The sequence below is a fragment of the Gallinula chloropus genome (assembly GCF_964237585.1).
Source record: "Gallinula chloropus genome assembly, chromosome: 1".
Lineage (NCBI taxonomy): Eukaryota > Metazoa > Chordata > Aves > Gruiformes > Rallidae > Gallinula > Gallinula chloropus.
In genome coordinates, this window is record NC_140085.1 from 176375960 (window position 1) to 176387127 (window position 11168).

The window sequence follows — 11168 nt, forward strand, 5'->3', positions numbered from 1 at the left end:
TGGAGTGTGTTTTTTTTAAATGCCTGTAGGAAACCTAAATCTATACTCAAAGAAACACTAAAAGACAACAAAGCACAATTACTTGTATTAACATAATGAGATAGAAACTGGGAAGCATATGAGTAACCTTACACAGAAATTACAATTACTGGCAACTTATGTTTTAACTGCTTACCATCAATCTGTCAGTACTCAGAAATCATCTCGCAGCTCAGAAATGAAATCCTGAAATCCTCTGAGTGCTTCTTTTGGAATGAATGTTCCCATTGTAATGAAAGTCATAAACACTCAAACCCAGGTCTGCCTTAAACATAACATCATCTCTAAATTATAACTTTATAGGTGTCTTTGCATTTTTGTTCTGTTAAAGATACTTAACACTGCTATGGTATATATTCATCTAGGTGAAGTGGGAGCATTCGGCTTTTTCAAATCCTATGCAAATGTGGCCATCTTGTGGTTAATGCTGGTAATAATTTTTTTAAATCCACAGAAAACACAGATACACATGAGTGAATAAAATGTTTCTGTGCATTAATGACTGAAGTTGAAAACCACCTATAATGGTCAAACACCCATGTAATTTCATACTAGGACTCTGACAGCTTTAATGCAAGTATTTGCCTGTTGTACTGATGGAGCTGGGTCTCTCCAGCCTGGAGGAAACTGAGGGGTAACCTCATCAGTGTAAAGGGTGAGTGTCAGGAGGACAGAGCCAGACTCTTCTCAGAGATCTCCAAGGACAGGACGGGTGCAAGCTGAAGTGTAGGAGGCTCCATGTGAATATTCACAGAGACCACAGAATCACAGGGGTTGGAAGGGACCTCGAGAGATCATCGGGTCCAACCCCCCTGCCAAAGCATCTCCCTAGCTCATATTGCACAGATAGGCATCCAGACGGGTCTTGAATATCTCCAGAGAAGGAGACTCCACCACCTCCCTGGGCAGCCTATTCCAGGGCTCTGTCACCCTCACTGTGAAAAAGTTCTTCTGCATGTTGGTGCGGAACTTCCTGTGCTCCAACTTGCAGCCATTGCCCCTTGTCCTGTCCCCACAGACCACTGAAAAGGGGCTGGCTGATTCCCCCTGCATTCCATGCTTAAGATCCTTATAGACATTAACTAGATCCCCCCCTTAGTCTTCTCAAGACTGAACAGCCCCAGCTTATTCAGCCTCTCCTCATAGGGGAGATGCTCCAGGCAAAAGCTGTTTCATTGTGAGGGTGACAGAGCCCTGGAACAGGCTGCCCAGAGAGGCTGCGGAGTCTCTTTCTCTGGAGACATTCAAAATCCACCTGGACGCATTCCTGTCTGACCTAATCTAGGTGATCCTACTCTGGCAGAGGGTTTGGACTAGCTGATCTTTCAAGGTCCCTTACAACCCCTAACATTCTGTGATATGCTGAGGGGAGAGCTGCAAGTTTATTAGGGATCCTTTAATTTAACTAGATTTCTCTCACTCCAACTTTTCATTTTCTGAGATGTTCGGTTTTACAGAAACATAGATACATTTGTGTGTGTACAGATGCAGAAGCTTTTTCCTATGAAAGGGTAACTGCTATATCAGAGGTATTACAAAGCACCAACCACTGCAGTTTTCAAGCCCACATCCCTCTTTTTTTCTGCGATGATTTTGTATTTTGTGGAAACAAATAGCACAATTGCACCCTCTTTAGTTTCAGCTGAGAAACGTGAAAAAACTCAAGTGGTGACTTCAGCAGCTAAACTAGAAGCAAATGTTTTAGAGCATGCAAGTGTATTCTCACGTGTAAGAGAAAGCTTTGAAAAAGTTGAAAATTCAAACTATGTAATGACAACAGAAATTTAAAACATCCATTTTTAAAGGAAACAGACAAGTTACCAGGTATATTATCGAGCGATTAATGACAAGTGAACAGCCATATCTAAAGAAATCCTCCCATAATGCAACTAAACACTGGAAAAAGAAAAATCACTTGGAACTGAAATCATTAATGCTAAATATGGCAAGTTTTGCCATACATGCAACCTTAATACTCTGGAGAATTATATTTAACCAAATACATTTGGATCTTGTGAATCCAAATGCAAAGTTTGGTAATAATTAACCAACTGAGAAATGAACAGTACAGAAACAGATGCCATGAAAAGCAAATATTATGCTTGGTTTTCATAGTGCAAAAACATATTACTGAAGAGGAAGAAAAAAATTAAAATCATAGATATGAAGGAGTAAAATCAAATTCTTTTAGGTGGGAAAAAGTTATTTAACCATTGAAATACCCTGAACAGTATGCTATCCAGAAACCTAAAGAAGTAACCAATCAGTTTTGTAGTCTCACCTTGATTTTTATTAAGTATTAGCTACAAAAAACCCCACCAACAACGAAAAAAACCACTTGACTTCATATAATAAGAAGTAAAGTTAAAACCTTTCCCAGAAAGTTAGTTTAAGAAGTAGTATGTTGCATGCAGACTGCTGCCTGGCTACAAACTATTATCCTGCAATACACTCTCTCTCTCAAGCAGGCTTTTCATGTCTGACAATAATGTTCCTGCTGTTGTTCTAGTATAAGCCACTATTTTCAGCACTTACTAGTCCATTTAGACAATAGCATCAGTGGAAAAAACAAATCTGAGCAGCTTTTACCAGCCTCTCTCATCAATTTTGGCTTCTTGTAACAAACCCACCCTGATTTATCACTATTTGAAGTTCAAAAGGAATCAAAAATGTTTCCTCAGAACTTCCACATCAGTGATACTGACTATCAATATTTGGAAGTTAGGGACAATGACCTGCACTGAGAACTAGTACTAGGTTTAAAATAAACCTCATTTATCCGCTCTCTTTGCTGCATGTCAGGAAGAAAACAGGAAGGGTGTACTGAAGGGAACAAACTTAGTTCTTTATCTAAACACACAACATATGTTAAAAAGCTGGCACATCCAAGTTTTGAGTCTAATACTATTCTGTAGTATATAAAGTGCTATACTATCTAAAAGGATTTATCCACATAACCTATAGGATACAGGGTGACAGGAAAATTACATGAAGTGTATAGCTGTAATCATGTACATCAGTAAGTCAAGCAGCACAGCATCAACACGTATCACTACATACTGTAACCATACTTCTGCTTTGCTTTATTCCTGCCCTGCTTTGCTTGCCTTGCAAGAATAAAGGAGAATAAATGAACTTCAGGAATCATGTCAAGATCAAACAGGTTAAATGACTTGAGCAATAAAGTTGTGCAGGTAGTTTATATTCATTTAAGCATTTCAAAGTTAATAAAATACACCTCTCTATGAAGCCTAGTGGACTAACCAATATGCTCATTTATTTTTCCTATAACATAATCAAATATTGAGTTACTTTTTATGTGAAATGATGACACCACCAGACTAATGCAGCAGCAAAGGCTGTCATCACACAGAAGTCACAGAACACAGAAAAAGTGAAGTAGAAAAGCATTGTCTACCTTTTCCACCTTTCCACCATTGATGTCGCTGGGAAGGAATTTCTTGCCAATTGTTCTTAAATCTGTCTGAAATTAATACAGAAGACAAGAGAATATTAACCTAAAGTATCCTGTTTAAATAGTATTTTTCCATAATGCCAACTATTAGTAGACTATAAAAACATTCTAACTGCATATGATGGGAAAAAAAACAAACCTTGCAACTAAAAGTTTACAACAGGAATCTTACACTACTTATATTTTTCTTTTAAACCCATTTTCAAAAATGATTATGATGCTTTTAATACATGAAATAAATTGACTAAGTATTGTTTAATTATTGGAAATAACTGAGGCTTTAAAGAGATAAAAATTTTTCTTCACTCTCCATCTGGGACTTAGAGAAAAGCTTTTTTAGTTATTGTGTTTTTACATACAGAAATCCTTCATAAAAGGTTGGGATGATTTTTGCAGTTATACCTGGAGTAGAAACTTACACATCACATTTCCACCAAGCTCTTTTTCACTTAAATGGCCAGTTAATTCTTTTGGAAGTGAGGCAGACAGCTGCATGACATTATTCAGCAACCATGCAACATGGCCACTGACAACATCATACTACTGTACAGTACTCATGATCAGAGGACCAAACCTCCATGCAAGCACCTTCCTCAACTAACACTGACTGTCTGGACAAGCGATCTGCTCAGCGTGATGCATGACAAAAGGATGCACTGGATGGCTAAAAGTTGCACCATGTGTAAATAGGAAACGGAATTAAAATTAGGAAATGGAATAAAAACTAATTAAACTTTGTACATTAGGTTTTCACTACGTTTACATTCATTAAGGAGGAAAAAAAAAGCACACAGCAGTGCAACCCAAACCACCTATGTTTTCTAAACTGCACTGCTTAAAATAAGCCTTAAGAGAAAGCACTGATACAGATCACTGTACTGCAGCTGAAAACCATCCTTATTTTTTTACAATCATAAATACTTCCAAAGGAAGAGCTAAATGCAATTACTACTGGAACTTGCTGTTAATACAAGGCAACAGGCTAATATTTCAGCACCCTAATCTAGAACTTTGCAGCACTGCATTTTAGTATGTACAATGAAAACAAGCAGCATATTCTGTTTTTCAGTGAGAAACAGCTACTCTACAAACAGGAAAATAATTGTAACAGTGCTGGTTTATTGTATTTATTCTGAGTATCTATAAATGCTCAAACCACTTTCTGTTGCAGAAGACAGCTATAGATAATGGTAAGAAAGCACATTCTGTTTTCAGTCTAAGCCCACCTGAGGGAAGTGATCTGTCACCTGTCAGTTATTTATCTCTGAATAGCACACAGGCTCCTATAAGCTGTTCCTGTGTGTGGAGATGCTTTGCAATCACAGCAGCAGGAAGTGGACACAACTTTCACAAACTTTTATGCAAAATAAAATCATCTGAAGGACTGAAGATACATTTATGCCCATTTCATACTTAGTTTAGCAATTGACAAAAAAGAGAAGGTTGGATGACTTAAGTTTCTTTTGCCTGGAGCGCATCTTGAGCAAGAATTTGTAAAAGGTGGAATCTAAATTCACTGTTATCCTGTTGTTCAAGCCACAGTGCTGTTTCCTACTTACTCATCAGGCAACTTAATCTTCTGGGTATCAAAACAACCGACTTCGTGACAAAAATATTGATAAGCAATTAAAACTGGATTTGAAGTACTTGCATAACGTGTCTGGCTGATTTCAGCTTTTACTATCTACTGAACAAACCAAAAATACAACATAAGCATGCATGAATGATCATGCTAGTACTTGATCCATCATATAATTACATGCAGGGCGATGCCCAGCAACTTGGATTTAATTTGCTTTCTAATAAAGCAATAATGCATTCTTATATATATATATGCATACTGCTACAGTCTAAAAACTAAATGCTTACCTGGTGTACATTCTGCATTACATTCTTTGCATTACAATTTTGCTTTACTTCTTTTCAAATTACATGCAAGTATGAGTAACAAAACACATATTTCGAAGAATAAGTGAAAGAAGCAGAAGAGATCTTATTTTCAGACTATCACCTTACACCAACAGTGGTTGAATTTAAAAAGAGGACAAAATGATCCCTAACAATTCTCATTCACGATTTTATTAAGAAAGAATACTTTTCTCTTAAGCACTCTACTACATTGTTTTTCCCCTTGAAATTACATAATGTTATTAAAAAGGACAAAGTTTACATTAATCTCTATACAGTGCACACAAGCTTTAAAACCACCAAATATGGATGACTGAGAAGTTTTAAACAAAGACCATTTAAAATATGTAAAACTCTACCTCATTATTTTGATAAAATAAATTAAAAACAAGTAACCAGTACAAGGATTAAGTAGCTGCCCCCTTTTCATTGCTACTGAAAGGGAGCAGACCTACCGATGTTTACCAGCAACGTAACTCTGAAAAACAGGAATTGAGAGTCACACTTGTCTCAAATCCTTAAGAAGTATTAAGGTTTACTCCTTCTATGTTGTTTTTCTGTCTTGTGTATTTCTGCAACTATTGTTGGCAGGAATAGCAATTACTAATACAGATTTCTACAGTAAATAAAAACAATGCCATCTCTTCGTAGTTACATAAATAGGTACACATCACAGGAAAATGCACCATCAGTTTAATACACTTTAAGAAGTATCATGTTAAGTCAAATTAAGCAAGGGTGCTTTACTCATCCCAACAAACTAGTATGTCCTTCTACATTTCATAACAGTGTTAATACACAACACTTCTGATTTTATTACTGCTTGTACTTAGACTTGAGATACACATTTCATAAACACAAGAATATTCTTCTATGTCAACTTCTGTCCTTTTTTCTCCTCCAGGTTTCACAGTTTGGTATAGGTGTTTTCCAAATAAAATTTACCATTCATACACAAGGAGAGAAATTGATATTCTGTCCTTTACGTAAATCACACAAACAGCACCACACTTAGCCACACCAACGTACACCTGAAGCATTAGATACATCATTTTTAGCATTATTTTGTCAGAAAAAAAAAGTTTTCATAGTCATAACTTACATTAAGGGCAACTAGGATAATGTCATTTGTATTAACTTTCTCAGAGGAACTTATGCAAGCTTCAATTCCTTCATCTGAAAGATACCTGTTAAAGAAAAAAAATATTATTATGTTGCTTAATTTATCTAATAGGGAAACATTTTTTCTGTATGTAAGATTATAATATTTAGTAGTTTCTGTCTTTTGTGTTGGTGAAGCACAGATTTAAAAATACGTGCAAAATTATTTCATGTAAGCACTGAGATAATACTCATTCAAAAATTTCTTCTTCCATAATTTCTTACCCAAACAAAAAACCCCTGCATACTAAATTACAGCCATCAAACCAATTATGTCAAATAGGGTAACATTACAATTCTCATACCTGCTCCTCAAACTATAAGGAACTTGTTTCCAAATGGACCATTTGGGCTTTACTTGATGGAAATGGCATATTTTCACTCATGCACTTGCAAAGAAAAATAAAACAAACCCACCCCCCAAAAAACAACACCCAAAAAAAGCCTCATCCCACACAATGCAAACAGACATCTGTTTCTAAAGAGCAAAGACTGCATGGTTAAACACTCAAGGGGTAGGTCACTTAACATTGCTACCCCAAAAAAATGTATTGTTTGTCTGAGCTACAAAAGAAGGAAAAAGATAAAAATAGAAGCACATTACAGTGTATTGATAGTCAAATGCAGTGAACAAGTTTAAGTAAGAATAGAAAACCTCCACAATCAAATCTGGAAACAGCATTTGTGACGATCATTCTGCAAAAATTCTGCAAGAATATAATAAATTTCTTCATCTCAAAACTAAGTAAGTTTTGAACAGAATCAGCTACTCAATTCAAAACGACTGACCTAACCATCAAAAACACTTTAAAAAAAATTAACTTAAGTGGTCAGAAATCGTGACATTTGTTACTCATTTTGCCTATTTTCTTTATTCAAAGCCCAGTTTTCATTTTCACGTAGCTGGTAATCGGCCTTCTCTGCACAGCTGTGCATTTCATTTAAATGCATCACAGCAACCATCAAATAATTGATATTTGCTACTCAGTCTGAAACACGGTATTTGTGCAAATAACTGCGCACCAAGAAATCACCATTCCCCGAAGAATAAAAGAATGATTTACGAAATAAAGTTTAATATACATTAAGAAATATTAAAAATAAATATCCCTGAGTGCTTTAAAAAAATACTCCATTCTAAAGAGAAGATCCACAACATAACACATGAAGACGAAGCACACAAAGGAAAGGAGACGTGATAGGCTTATTTTAGCTCAGGTAACATGGGCATCACACCCCTCCCAGCTCTGACAGAGCTGCCAGATGAATTAATGATCCCAGTTGTGCTGTAACCCAAGCACGTGATGGGATCTAACCAATTCAAGTTGGATATTGGCATTGAGCAAATCTTGAGGCAGAAGAAAAAAAAAAAAAGAACAAACACCACAAAAAACCCAAACCCAGATGCAATGAACAGGAAAAAAAATGCACGTGTAACAACATGAGAAAAGCACACAAAGCCTTATGATCTTTCTTTTGGTTTTTTTATAAGGCAGCACACACTTGAGGAACACAAGGTGGCAGGATTTGATGGCCTGCATGGGAATGAATGCAGGCTTTCCCAGCTGAGTGATGGTGAGCTCCACTACCGTGACCTGTAGGGATTCAGTAGTGGAAAGATCTCATTCGCTGCAGTCAGAAGGTACACTAGAACAGCATTCCCAGAGGAAACCAGAACAGATGCATCCTACAGGCACCACCATACTCTTCAGGCTTCAACTGTGGTTTGATTATACCAACAGCCTTCCTAGAAAGAGCAGTAGCATAAACTCCACAAGTGTACCTTCCGTTACTTTCAGCATAAAACTGAACATAAACCAAATACCAGGGGCTGGGGGGAGCACAAAACCCGTAAAATGAGTTTTAGACTGTTGGGCAAGTCATGGAAATGTTCCTCCTCTTCTGCTTCTAACTTACATGAAGTTGTTTTTCAATTCTACTGAAAGTAGCTGGCCTGCAGCACCATTACAGTTTCTAAGCCTAGTAATCAGATGTAAGCACTGCTATTTCCCATAAAGAAACAAGAAAAAGAAAGAAAAAGATTTTTAGAGAACGAATAAATAACAGTCTGACCTAGGATTAAGTTTTCCCTATATAGGACAAAATTGATTAAACCCACTATCACAAAATTCACTGTTGAGTCATGGTTTACGTTCTTACTTCAAAGTGAAGACAATCAGAGTTGTCAAAATGCCACTCTGCTTTAGTCCAAATTTTCAGATTGTAACTTCATGTACACATATTTATATATAAATTTTCAGTTTAGTTTGTCTCATTACATTGTAAGTTTTTTGAGACAAAAGGATAAAGAGAAACCCACTAGACAAGACTACTCATTTTTGACTTAATTAGGGCAACAGCACTTAGCAGAAACACTACTCAACTGACTGAAATCTCTGCCAATTTGACAGAGGCATCAATCTATCTTCCAGGCAACAGATTGATTAACATGGTTATTGAAAAAGTATTCAAAAGTGCATTATTTGTCAACATTTAAGTGGGGGGGATACTTTATAGCTTGAGGTTGGTTGGGGTTTTATAGATACTCTCCTGAAGAAGCTGGCAGCCCATGGCTTCCACAGGTACACCCTTCACTGGGCTAAAAACTGGTTGGATATCAGGGCCCAGAGAGTGGTGGTGAATGGACATAAGCCAACTGGAGACCAGTTACAAGTGGTGTTCCCCAGGGGTCAGTACTGGGGACCATCCTTTTTAGTATCTTTAGTGATAGAGGGAATTAAGTTTGCAGATGACACCAAGTTGGGGTGGAAGTGTCAATCTGCCAGAGGGTAGGAAGGCCCTCCAGAGGGACTTGGACAGGCTGGATTAAAGGGTAGAGGCCAACGGGATGAAGTGTATCATGGCAAAGTGCTGGGTCCTGCACTTTGGTCACAGCAACCCGACAATGCTACAGGTTTGGACAGAGTGGCTGGAAAGCTGCACAGAGGAAAAGGATCTGGGGTTGTTGGTTGACACTTGTCTAAAAATGAGCCAGCCACGTGCTCAGGTGGCCAAGAAGGTCAATGGCATCCTGGCCTGTATCAGGAACAGCACAGGCAGCAGGACCAGGGAGGTGATCATCCCCCTGTGCTCAGCTCTGGTGGGGCTGCACCTCAAACACTGTGTTCAGTTTTGGGCCCCTCACTACAAGACATCGAGGCTCTTGAGCATGTCCAGAGAAGGGCAACCAGGCTGGTGAAGGGTCTGGGAAGACAAGTCTCATGAGGAGCAGCTGAGGGAACTGGGACTGTTTAGCGTGGAGAAGGGGAGGCTCAGGGGAGACCTTATTGCTCTCTACAACTACCTAAAAGGAAATTGTGGTGAGCTGGGGGTCAGCCTCTTCTTGTAGGTAACTAGTGATAGGACGAGAGTGAATGGCTGCAAGTTGCACCAGGGGAGGTTCAGGTTATAAGTCAGGAGAAATGTCTTCTCAGAAAGCGTGGTCAGGCATTGGAGCAGGTTGCCCAGGGAGGTGTTGGAGTCACCATCCCTGGAGGTGTTTAAGGAAAGGTTGGATGAGGTACTCAGGGACATGGTTCAGTGTCCCTAAGTACCTCAAGTGGTGGGGGACGGTTGGACTAGATTTTGGAGGCCTTTTCCAACTTTAAGGATTCTATGATTAGTACATGAAAGCATAAATTACTTAAGGAATTAAGAACAAGTCTCAGGATCAAAATTATTTCAAATAACTACCTTGGGAAAACTACACTGAAGAACCTCAACAAGGGAGAAAAAAAATTGCAATGCTTTACAATAACATGCCAGGTGTTGCTTCTGTGCAGCAGGATGTAAAAGCAGTTTTCATCAGAAACTGTGAGAAATTCATCAGGGAACAAACCACAGTGAGGAAACACTGTACACCAGGAGCCAAAACACAACTTTCTCCTTCTCTCACAGAAGCTTGGAACTAGTATTTCATCAAGTCAGCATTTTCTATTTTGCTGTAATACAGACTATAAAACAACAAGTACTGCAAATACATGTTCAGATTTTCGTTACAACCTTAGAGAAAGTTCTTGTTTAAAGCTGATTTCTTTTAAAATAAATGCATTTATACTGAAAAACATACATAATCTCTCAAGTATAAAAAGAAGTTACAACAGGAAAAATTAACTCTTCGACTGGCATAATCCTCCCCCCTTTTCCAACATACAGACTGCAAAGTCTGAAATTCTTTTTCCAAGCTCTGAAGTAAACAATCCCCTTTTCTATCCACTCTTAATAAGAGTATGTGATACACTGATCATAGGACCTTTGCAATATAAAGCCATTCAACCTTTTTGTTCTCTGTATTAGATGAAGGGAAAAAAAATCTGATCCTGAAGACCAAAGACAGCAAAAACCTTCTCTAGAGTCAAAGGGGATGGGGCATCTACCACATCTCTGGCCAGCCTGTGTAGTCCCTCACCACCCTCAATGTGAAGGATTATTTCCTTATATTTAGTCTGAATCCTCTTTTGCTTTAAAACCCTTACTCTCTGCCCCATTACTACAGGTCCTACTAAGTCTGACTCCATCATTCTTATAAGCCCCCTTTAGATATTGAAAGGTCACAATAAGGTCTCCTGATGGGGCAGAAACCTTC

The 11168-nt window shown here is 38.0% G+C and overlaps 1 protein-coding gene across 1 annotated transcript in view; it reads right to left on the minus strand.

Annotated features, from left to right (window-relative positions):
- TDRD3 (tudor domain containing 3) overlaps positions 1-6603 on the minus strand; it is a 67915-nt gene extending 61312 nt beyond the window's left edge. The window contains exons 1-2 of the mRNA XM_084272043.1: positions 6525-6603; positions 3458-3523 (exon numbers count right to left, since the gene is read on the minus strand). The gene's annotated coding sequence lies outside the window, so the exon portion shown is untranslated. The remainder of the gene's footprint in view (positions 1-3457; positions 3524-6524) is intronic.
- Positions 6604-11168: the final 4565 nt, after the last annotated feature.